This window comes from Mobula hypostoma, chromosome 11 (genome assembly GCF_963921235.1).
Source record: "Mobula hypostoma chromosome 11, sMobHyp1.1, whole genome shotgun sequence".
Taxonomy (NCBI): Eukaryota; Metazoa; Chordata; class Chondrichthyes; order Myliobatiformes; family Myliobatidae; genus Mobula; species Mobula hypostoma.
In genome coordinates, this window is record NC_086107.1 from 109221638 (window position 1) to 109233348 (window position 11711).

Genomic DNA, 11711 nt, shown 5'->3' on the forward strand with positions numbered 1-11711 from the left:
TGGGTCCGATTGAAAATGATGCTGGAGTAATTATAAGGGATAACAAAGAGATGGCGGAGGAAGTGAATGAGTATTTTGCATCAGTCTTCACAGTGGAAGGCATGAGCAATATACCTGATTGCCAGAGGTATCAGGGAATAGAATTAGGTACAGTCAAGATAACTAGAGAGAAAGTGCTTGGGAAGCTAAGTGGACTAAGAATAGATAAGTCTCCCGGCCCGGATGAGGTGCACCCAAGGGTTCTGAAGGAGGTGGCTTTGGAGATTGTGGAAGCATTGGAAATGATCTTCCAGGAATCAATAGACTCTGGCATGGTTCCGGAGGACTGAAAGGTCGCAAATGTAGTTCCGCTATTTAAGAAAGGAAGGAGGCAGCAAAAAGAAAATTACAGACCTATTAGTCTGACATCGGTGGTTGGAAAGATATTGGAGTCAATCCTCAAGGACGAGGTTATGAAATACCTCGAGGTGCATGACAAGATAGGCCGAAGCCAGCATGGTTTCATGAAGGGAAGATCCTGTCTTACCAATTTATTGGAATTTTTTGAGGTAATCTCGAATAAGATTGACAAGGGAGAGGCTGTGGATGTTGTGTATTTAGATTTTCAAAAGGCCTTCGATAAGGTGCCGCATATGAGGCTGCTTAATAAGATGAGAGCCATGGAATTATAGGAAAGATATTGAAATGGGTGGAGCATTGGCTGATAGGCAGAAAGCAAAGGGTGGGAATAAAGGGATCCTATTCTGATTGTTTGCCGGTTACTAGTGGTGTTCCGCAGGGGTCAGTGTTGGGGCCGCTTCTTTTTACGATGTATACCGATGATTTGGATTATGGATTAAATGGTTTTGTGGCCAAGTTTGCGGATGACACCAAGATAGGTGGAGGAGCAGGAAATGTTGAAGAAACGGAAAGGTTGCAGAGAGACTTAGTCAGTTTAGGAGAGTGGGCAAAGAAATGGCAGATGAGATACAACGTTGACAAATGTATGGTTGTACATTTCCGAATAAGAAATAATCGGGCAGATTATTATTTAGATGGGGAGAAAATTCAAAAATCGGAAGTTCAAAGGGACTTGGGGGTCCTCGTGCAGGACACCCTAAAGGTTAATCACCAAGTTGGATCGGCGGTAAGGAAAGCGAATGCTATGTTGGCATTCATTTCAAGAGGAATAGTGTATAAGAGTAAGGAGGTGTTGATGAGGCTCTATGGGGCATTAGTGAGACCTCATTTGGAATACTGTGTGCAGTTTTGGGCCCCCTATCTTAGAAAGGATATACTGATGTTGGAGAGAGTTCAGAGAAGATTTACGAGGATGATTCCTGGAATGCAGGGGCTAACATATGAGGAGCGTCTGTCGGCTCTTGGATTATATTCATTAGAGTATAGAAGAATGAGAGGGGATCTCATAGAAACGTTTCAAATGTTGAAAGGGTTGGACAGAGTAGATGTGGAAAGGTTGTTTCCCTTGGTGGGTGAGTCCAGGACAAGAGGCCATAGTCTTAGAATTAGAGGGTACCCAGTTAAAACAGAGATGAGGAGAAATTTTTTTAGCCAGAGGGTCGTGGATTTTGTGGAATTCGTTGCCACAAATGGCTGTGGAGGCCCGATCATTGAGGGTGTTTAAGGAGGAGATTGACGGGTATCTAATTAGTCAGGGTATCAAGGGATATGGGGAAAAAGCCGGAAATTGGAACTAGATGGGTGAATAGTTTAGCTCATGGGGGAGCTGCGGAGCAGACCCGATGGGCCGAATGGCCTACTTCTGCTCCTTTGTCTTGTGATCTTGTGATCTTGTGATCCTTATAACAATAGAAAAGTGGAAGGCTATGGAGGAGGGAAGAGTTAGATTGACCTTAGAGTGGGTTAAAAGGGTCAGCACAACATTGTGGGCCGAAGGGCCTGTACTGTGCTGTCATTCATGCGTTCTATGACGTGGGCAATCATGGTCTTTCCATGACCACGACTGTTCTTGGCAAATTTTTCTACAGAAGTGGTTTGCCATTGCCTCCTTCTGGGCAGCGTCTTTACAAAGACGGGTGACCCCAGCCGTTATCAATACCCTTCAGAGAATGCCTGGCATCAATGGTCGCAGGACCAGGAATCGTGATATACACCAGCTGCTCAATGGAGCGTCCACCACCTGCCCCCATGGCTTCATGTGACCCTGATCGGGGGGGGGGGGTGCTAAGCAGGTGCTACACCTTGCCCAAGAGTGATGTGCAGGACAGCGGAGGGAAGGAGCGCCTTACACTTCTTTTGGACGAGACAGATCTCCACCCCCGACACCCACTGTGCTGTACTGTTCTATATTCTGTGTCTAATCTGATATCAGAGCGTTGCAGTATGCTGGGGGTCACACGAAAGGTAGCCATAACATAGTGGGCAGAAAGGCCTGTCCTGTGCTGTGATGTCCACCCACGTGACCCATTAAGCTACTAACCCATACATCTTTGGGATGTTGGAGGAAACCAGAGCACTGAGAGGAAACAGGGAGAACATGTGAACTTACAGACCGTGCCAGAATTGAACCCCTGTCACTGGTGCTGTAATAGCATTGCGCTAACCGCCACACTACCACGCCGCCCTCAATCGTAGCGGAAATAAAGAGTAATCAGCAGGTCAGGCAACATCCATGAAGAGAGAACCCAGTGCCAATCCTTCAGGTCAAAGTTCAAAGCACATTTATTGTCAAAGTATGTATATATTCCACAACCTTGAGATTCATCTCCTTACAGGCAGCCACAAAACAAAGAAACCCTGAAAGAGCCCATAAAAATCCATCAAACGCCCAATGCACAGAGAGAGAAAAAAATCACGCAAACAATAAAAGTAAGCAACTAGCATTCGGAGCTGAAGTTTTATGAAAGACGCAAAGCCGGGCGTCACTGCAGACGGAGCAGGCCACAGCCTCAGTTCAGCGCAGAGCCGGGTAAATGTTGCAGGACCGCAGACGTGAGACCAGGCGTCACTGCAGACAGAGCAGACCATGGCCTCGGTTCAGCGCAGAGCCAAGCAAGCATTGCGGAGGAGTGAGTTAAACCAAGCAGAACCGGCCCTCGCCTCACCTCCGGTCCCGACACCCTGACCTTTTCAATCTGGCCCAGCGCTTAAATCATCCAAACATCGGGACTTTCCTCGCTCCAGCCTCCACCTCCTCCCACCTCCGCTCGCCTAGCCTCACCACTGCATGCCTCCTCTTTGTTAGCAGTGATCACTGACAACGGAGTGGAGGCGGAAGTTTGACTTCAATCAAAACAGTGAACAGGGAGATGTACTCTGATAAGTATAAAAATTCAGGGGTTGTGCAGGAAACTGGTGAGGCCGCACTTGGAGTTTAGTGTGCAGTTTTAGTTGACCCATTTTAGGATAGGTGTTAATAAGCAACACACACAAAATGCCAGAAGAACTCAGCAGGTCAGGCAGCATCTATGGAAATGAATATACAGTCAATGTTTGGGGCCGAGACCCTTCTTCAGGACCGAGGTGGGAAGGGGGAAGGTGCCAGAATAAAAAGACAGGGGTGAGGGGAAGGAGTCTAGCTGGAAGGTGATAGGTGAAGCCAAGTGGGTGGGAAAGGTCAAGGACTGGAGAATAGGAGGGGAGAGTGGACCATAGGAGAAAGGGAAGGAGGAGGGGAGCTGGGGGGAAGTGATAGGCAGCTGAGAAGAGATAAGAGACCAGAGTGGGGAATAGAGAAGGGGGATAGAACTTGCTCACAAGAAGGAGAAATCGATATTCATGCCATTAGGCTGGAGGGTATCCAGACAGAATATGAGGTGTTTCTCCTCCATGTTGAGGGTGGCCTCATCTTGACACAAGAGGAGGCTGTGGACTGGGAATAGGAATCAGAATTAAAACATCTGGTCAGCAGGAAGTCCTGCGTGTGGCGGATGCTGCGAAGGTGCTCTTCGAAGCGGTCCTCACAGCAGTCCAAGCACGGTTATTACAGGAAGTAGCAAATTGGAAGGAGCTGCTGAATGGATTTGCAAGGATGTTGCCAGGTCACGAAGAGAGGTTGAACAGGCTAGGATCTTATTCCCTAGGAGACTGAGAGATGATCTCACTGAAATGTATAAAATAACGAGGGGCATAGATGGGTGAATACGCAAGTTTTCCCAGGTCTGGGGAATGTTGAACAGGTGAGGGCACATGAGAAAATGGAAGAGACAGAAGATGAGGAACAGAAAGGAGATCATTAAAATCCTCGGAAATGAGAGGAAGGGAAAAATTAAGAGCCAAGAAGAGAATGAGCAAAGGGTTTCCGCTGGCCCAGGCCAGGAGCAAGGAGATACGGAATATCACACGTAGATGTTGGAAGTCGAGCCTGAGACAGGAATGAGCTGACAAGGGCAGCAACCAGGCTGAAGGAAGGGACGGGGGGTGAGAGAGAAGCTCGAGCGCCAGAGAGGGAGGGGAATGTGAGGAAAAGGTGGTAGCAGGGGAAAGGAAAGAGAGAAGGGAAAGATCAAGAGGTGGAAGGGAGGAGGAGGAGGGGGTAAACGGGGTTGAGTGAGGGAAGAGAGAACGAATGAAGAGGGAAGGAGGATGGAGAGGGAGAGAGAATGGTGGGAATAGAATGGGGAGGGAGGGAGGGTGAATGGGGAGAGGGGGTGAATTGGGAAGAGTGGAGGGTGAGTGGGGAGGGAGAATGGGCTAAATGGGAAGGGAGGGGTGAACGCAGAGGGAGGGGGTGAATAGGGAGGGAGGGGGTGAATGGGGAGGGAGAGATTCACAAAGGAACGCAGAAGGAACAAAGAGAGAGCAGCTGAGGAAAGGCAAGGAAGATGAAAAGGGGTGGAAGATGTGATTGAAAAGAGGGGGTGTACCAGTAAGTGAATGAAATGGAGGGAGAGAGGGAGGTGAAAATGAAAAGAAACAGTTGAAGAACGGAGATAGAGAGGCAGCAGGAATGGGTGGGAGTGTGAAGGAGAGAGGAAAAGAGATTCCGGAAGTTAGAAAGGAGGGTACAGAAACCCACTTTCTGTCACCTGTGTGAGGCCCTCCGCCCAGCGAGCGAGATGCTGGATTGCGTGACTACGGAAAACCCACTTGACTGATGGCACAAACTTCACGCACTGAGCTGCAGTGGGAAAAGACAGAAGAATAATGCCGTTGGCAGGAGGTAAGGCTGCCACTCCAAGCCCGAGCTCTGGGACCAGCTTCTTTAAGGAGAAAACAACACGGTTTTATTTTGGATCAAGCGAAGAAGAATGGGGGAATTCCTCTGAAGCCTGCGCGGGTGGACAGGGTGGAGGGAGAGCAGGAGTAGCTACCACCCTGGATCAGTGTAAGCTCAAAGCAGTATTTTTCTACTTTGTATTTACATACCTACTTTCATGTCTTCTTCTTTTCTTTTGTGCCTCCGAAATATTCTTCCCCGTCCCTCTGTGACCCACTGTTCTGTATTTTAGCTTGAATGTCCATTCCGGGAACAGGCTAGACTCTGGAAGCTTGAAGGGACTATTTGGCTAGATAAGGCATCACTCAGAACCCAGGACTGTCTCCACCTGGGGGGGGTGGGGGAGAGAGGGAATAGGGGGCTGGGGGAGAGAGGGAATAAGGGGTAATCACAGCATTTCTCCTCCCAGCTCTGACAGGGTGTTCAGCAAGGATATGAAGGGAGTGTATTTTAATGACCTCTCCCCCTGCGTGCCTGAGCACACATCTCCGAGTCAGCCTTTAACTCAGAGGCTGAAAGACAAAGTTCGTACAGAACCCTGGTCAGTATTAGTGTTCAAGCCTGTAGTGTCTGCAGACAAAGTAAGAAGACTGTGAAGTGTTGAAAATATAAAGCTATTTTTTGAAGGTCTTTAAAAAGTTTTCAACAGGATGGACGTACACTCAGTGGCCACTTTATTAGCAACTGAACCCGTCCACTTCAAGGTTCAACATGTTGTGAGTTCAGAGATGCTGTCTGCACACCGCGAGTTACTGTCACCTTCCCGTCGGCTTGAACCAGTCCGGCCATTCTCCCCCGACCTCTGACACTAACGAGGCATTTCTGTCCACAGAACTGGATGTTGTTCTGTTTTCCTGTTCTAGAGATTGTTGGGCATGAAAATCCCATAACATCAGCAGTGTCTGAGATACTCAAACCACCCCATACGGCACCAACAATCTTTCCTTGGTCAAAGTCACTTAGATCACATCTCGTACATGTATCTCGGTACATGTGACAATTAATAACCCAATATTAATGCCAATGCCAGTACTAAGTAAATGGCATTTTGTGAACTCATTTTGCACACCATTCATACAGATCATTTCACAATCTAAATATGTTGAGGGAGTATTTGGGAAAAGCAATACCAACCTGTTATAGAGAAAGCAGAGTGCAGGCACAAACGTTGCGACAAGGTAGATTGTGAGGTCAGGAGTTTATCTTGGTCATCCAGTAGTCTGATAACAGTGGGATAGAAGCTGTCCTTGAGCTGGGTGAGGTGTTCTTTCAAGTATCTTCGACCCAACAGAGGAAAGAATGCCTGGGGTGGGAGAGGTCCTTGATTAGGCTAGCTGCCTTACTGAGGCAGTGAGAAATGTCGAAGGGTGTCCTTGAAGGAGAGAGCTGTGTCCGCCACTCTCTGCAATTTCTGAATGTCTTGCTTTAATAATGTATTGATAAAGATTGCTGTGGGTTGATGGGGACATGTCAAATTTCCATAAGACTGTAAGACATAGGAGAAAAATAAGGCCATTCAGCCCATCGAGTCTGCTCCACCATTCCACCATGGCTGTTTATCAACTCTCTCAACCCCATTTTCCTGCCTTCTCCCCATATTATTTAATGCCCTTACTAATCAAGAATCTATCAACCTCTGCTTTAAATATACCCGAAGATTTGGCCCCCACAGTCATCTGTGGCAATGAGTTTCACAGATTCACCACCCTCCGGCTAAAGAAATTCCTTTTCATCCCTGTTCTAAAGGGTTCTCCTTGTATTTTGAGGCTGTGCCTTCTGGTCCTGGACTCTTCCCCCACCCTTGCCAGAATAGGAAATATCTCTCTCCATCCACTCTATGCCTTTCAATATTTGATAGGTTTCTTTTTTTTTCAAATCTTTTTATTATTATATTATTCAAAAAAAATAACACGAGTACATCGAAGTAACAACACTTGCAATGTCTCAAGGAAAAAAAACCTTAAAGATTGAAAAAATTTGTGATAATGAAAAATACAATCCTACTAAGCAGAAAAAGTGGGGAAAAAACCCACATCAAAGTTGCTGGTGAACGCAGCAGGCCAGGCAGCATCTCTAGGAAGAGGTACAGTCGATGTTTCGGGCCGAGACCCTTCGTCAGGTAAAAAAAAACCATTAGGTGTACAACCCCAGAGCCATGCGTCATACAAAAAGCTTCTAAAGATAAACATCGAACTGCCAGTAAGAAAGAAAAATATACCAAAAAATTTACCATTAGATCATGGAGAAAATCTATCAATTAGCTCAAATGATAATAACGAGCAAATGAGCCCCATCTTTTCTCAAAATCAAATAAAGGTTCAAAGGTTGGAACTAATTTTCTCCAAACTAAGACATAGCATCACTTGAGAGAACTATTGTGACGAAGTTTGTCTGCCAGAGAAAGCAGGATCTCCCAGTGGCCACACGTTTTAATTCCATGTCCCATTCCCATTCTGACATGTCTATCCACGGCCTCCTCTACTGTAAAGATGAAGCCACACTCAGGTTGGAGGAACAATACCCTATATACCGTCTGGGTAGCCTCCAACCTGATGGCATGAACATTGACTTCTCAAACTTCCGCTAAAGCCCCACCTCCCCCTGTACCCCATCCGTTATTTATTTATATACACACATTCTTTCTCTCTCTCTCCTGTTTCTTCCTCTGTCCCTCTGACTATACCCTTTTCCCATCCTCTGGGTTTTTCCCACCCTCCCCCTTTTCTTTCTCCCTGGACCTCCCATCCCATGATCCTCTCATATCCCTTTTGCCAATCACCCGTCCAGCTCTTGGCTCCATCCCTCCCCCTCCTGTCTTCTCCTATCATTTCAGATCTCCCCCTCCCCCTCCCACTTTCATATCTCTTACTAGCTCTTCCTTCAGTTAGTCCTGACGAAGGGTCTCGGCCTGAAACGTTGACTGTACCTCTTCCTAGAGATGCTGCCTGGCCTGCTGCGTTCACCAGCAACTTTGATGTGTGTTGCTTGAATTTCCAGCATCTGCAGAATTCCTGTTGTTTGCAAAAGACAACAAACTGAGCAAATACAAAATGAAAGAAATAATAAATAAATAAACAAACAAACAAACAAACAAGCAAGCAAGCAAGCAATAAATATCAAAAACATGAGAGGAAGAGTCCTAAAAAACTGAGTCCATAGATTGTGATGGGACAAGTGAAGTTGAGTGAAATTATCATCTGATTCTAGACCCTGTTGGTTGAGGGGTAATAACTGTTCCTGAACCTGGTGGTGTGAGTCCTGGGGCTCCTGTACCTTCTTTCTGATGGCAGCAGTGTTAAGAAGAGTGTGTCCTGGGTGGTCGGGATCCCTGATGATGGATGCTGCTTTCCTGCGATAACACTCCATGTAAATGTGCTCAGTGTTGGGGAGGGCTTTACCCGTGATGGACTTGACCGTGTCCACTGCTTTTTGTAGGATTTTCTGTTCAAGGCCGGAAGTTCCATTGCAGATAAGCATTTCCATTGAACTACAGACCAGAAAGAAAATGTTCAATGGACTAGGCTTGAACCCACTAGAATTAAAAGAGTGAGGCGACTTGATTGAAACACAATTGGATTCTGAGGGGTCTTAATAGATTGGATGTGGAGAGGGCAATTTCCCTCGAGAGAGAATTGAGAATTGGTGGACACTGCTTAGAAATAAAGGTTGACCTTATAGATCAGTGATCTATTGATTGGCTGCATCACAGCCTGGTATGGAGACACCAATGACTTTGAACGGAAAATCCTACAAAAGCTGGTGGATTCAGCCCAGTACATCACGGGTGAAGCCCTTCCAATTCATTCAGCTCATCTACATGAAACCTTGTCCACAGGAAAAGAGCATCCATCTTAGAGATCCTTACCACCCAGGCCATGCTCTTTTCTCACTGCTACCTTCAGATAGAAGGTACAAGAGTCTCAGGATTCACACCACCAGGCTCAGGAATAGTTACTACCCCTCGACCATCAGGCTCTTGAACAAAAGTGGATAACTACACTCACTTGCCCCTTCCATTGAGACGTTCCCACAACCAATTATCTCACATCAAGGAAACAACAGGAATTCTGCAGATGCTGGAAATTCAAGCAACACACATCAAAGTTGCTGGTGAACGCAGCAGGCCAGGCAGCATCTCTAGGAAGAGGTGCAGTCTTCCTAGAGATGCTGCCTGGCCTGCTGCGTTCACCAGCAACTTTGATGTATCTCACATCAAGGGCTCTTTATCTTGTTATTTCATGTTCTTGTTATTTATTAATCAAGTCAAGTCAAGTCAAATTTATTTATAAAGCACATTTAAAACAGCCCATGTTGACCAAAGTGCTGTACAAACCATAACAGGTAGCTAAAATCACAAATACAAGAAACACAAATATAAACAACAAGGCACACAGCTTATAGGCACAAAATAAACAACACATGAGCCTAGGCACAAGCCAAAAATCAGCCACATCAGGAAGATTCAAATGCTAGTGAATAAAGGTAAGTTTTGAGCCTGGACTTAAAAGAGTCAATTTGTATTTGCACAGTTTGTTGTTTTCTGCATTCTGGTTGATCTTTCATTGATCCTGTTATAGTTACTGTTCTATAGATTTGCTGAGTATGTCCACAGGAAAGTAAATCCCAGGGTTGTATGTGGTGACATATTTGTACTCCGATAATAAAATTTACTTTGAACTTTGAATCTTTGGAACTGCCTTCCTCATAAGGTGGAGGGAGATAGATGCATGACAACAAGGGTGAAAGTTCGCCAGTGTGTGCAGGAAGGCAAGAATTGAGGTTAGGCCGATTATCCATAATCTTGTTACAGTAAGTGTGGGGGGGGGGGCCTTAAAAGATCAAGTAGCTCACTCCTGCTCCAATACATATGGTGGCCTTCTCCTGTGAGTAAACGGTAAATTAGTCTTACCGTATCTGGTGCTCGCGGTGTGACCTCCTGTGTATCGGTGAGACCCGACATGGATTGGGAGACCACTTCGCTGAACGCCTTTGCTCTGTCAGCCGCAAAAAGCAACCATCCATTTCAATTCTGCTTCCCATTCCCGTTCTGGCATGTCAGTCCATGGTATCCGCTCCTGCCGCAATGAGGCCACACTCAGGTTGGAGGAGCAACACCTTATATTCCATCTAGGTAGCCTCCAACCTGACGGCACGAACATCAACTAACGGTAATTGCCTCCACCCCCCACTTTCCTTCACTATTTCACATTCCACTTTCCCTCTTTTATCTTATCTCCTTACCTGCCCATCACCTCTGTCTGGTGCTCTCCTCATTCCTTCCATGGTCCTCCGTCCTCTCCTGTCAGATTCTCCTTTCAACTTCCCAGCTCTTTACCTCACCCCTCCCCTGTCCTGGTTCCACCCATCACCTGCCACCTTGTACTCCTTCCTCCTCTCCCCCCACCTTCGTACTCTGACCTCTCCCCTTCCTTGCCAGTCCTGACGAAGACGGGTCTCGGCCTGAAACGTCGGCTGTTTAAATCTTTTCCATCGATGCTGCCTGGCCTGCTGAGTTCCTCCAGCATTTTGTGCGTGTGTTGTTCTGGATTTCCAGCGTCTGCAGACTTTCTGATGTCTGAAATCAGTCTAGCTTACAGGCTTTAGAGGCCACAGTTTAAGAATAAGGGGTAGGCCATTTAGAACAGAGTTGAGGAAAAACTTTTTCACCCAGGGAGTGGTGGATGTATGGAATGCTCTGCCCCAGAAGGCTGTGGAGGCCAAGTCTCTGGATGCTTTCAAGAAAGAGATGGATAGAGCTCTTAAAGATAGTGGAATCAAAGGTTATGGGGATAAGGCAGGAACTGGATGCTGATAGTGGATGATCAGCCATGATCACAGTGAATGGCGGTGCTGGCTCAAAGGGCCAAATGGCCTACTCCTGCACCTATTGTCTTCAATCTCCGCAGTGTGGGCACTGCAGCAGTGAGCTGTCACTGGGTCAGCCACTGATTCCCAAAGGGTCAGCTGCCACTGTAAAGAGAGAGGGGGGAGAGGGAGAGAAAGAATGTTTCTGAGCACAAGTAAAAAATAGAAAATGTGTGATGGAGGAAAGGGATAATAAATGAAGGCAAGAGCCTGAAGTGTTGCTGAGCAGAGAGATCTTGGGGTCCAGGTCCATACCTCCTTGAAAGTGTCTACACGGGTCAATAGGGTGATTAAGTAGAGGCTTATGGAATGCTTGATCTTATTACCAAAGTATTGAGTTAAAAACATTTCACGGCTAAAGGTGATGGCGATAGGGCTGAATTCTATCCAATTAGAGAATCACACAGCATGGAGAGATGCCCTTCAGCCCAGCTAGTCCGTGCCAGCCCACGTTTGCATCTAAGCTAGAGCCGCTTAACCAAATTTCAAAGTTCAAAGTAAATGTATGATCAAAGTACGTATACACTCAGAGGCCAATTATTAGGCACCTTCTGTACCTGATAATGTGGCCACTGAGTGTGCGTTTGTGGTCTTCTGCTGCTGTAGCCCATCCAATTTAAGGTTAGATGTACGGTGCATTCAGAGGTGCTCTTCTGCACATCACTGA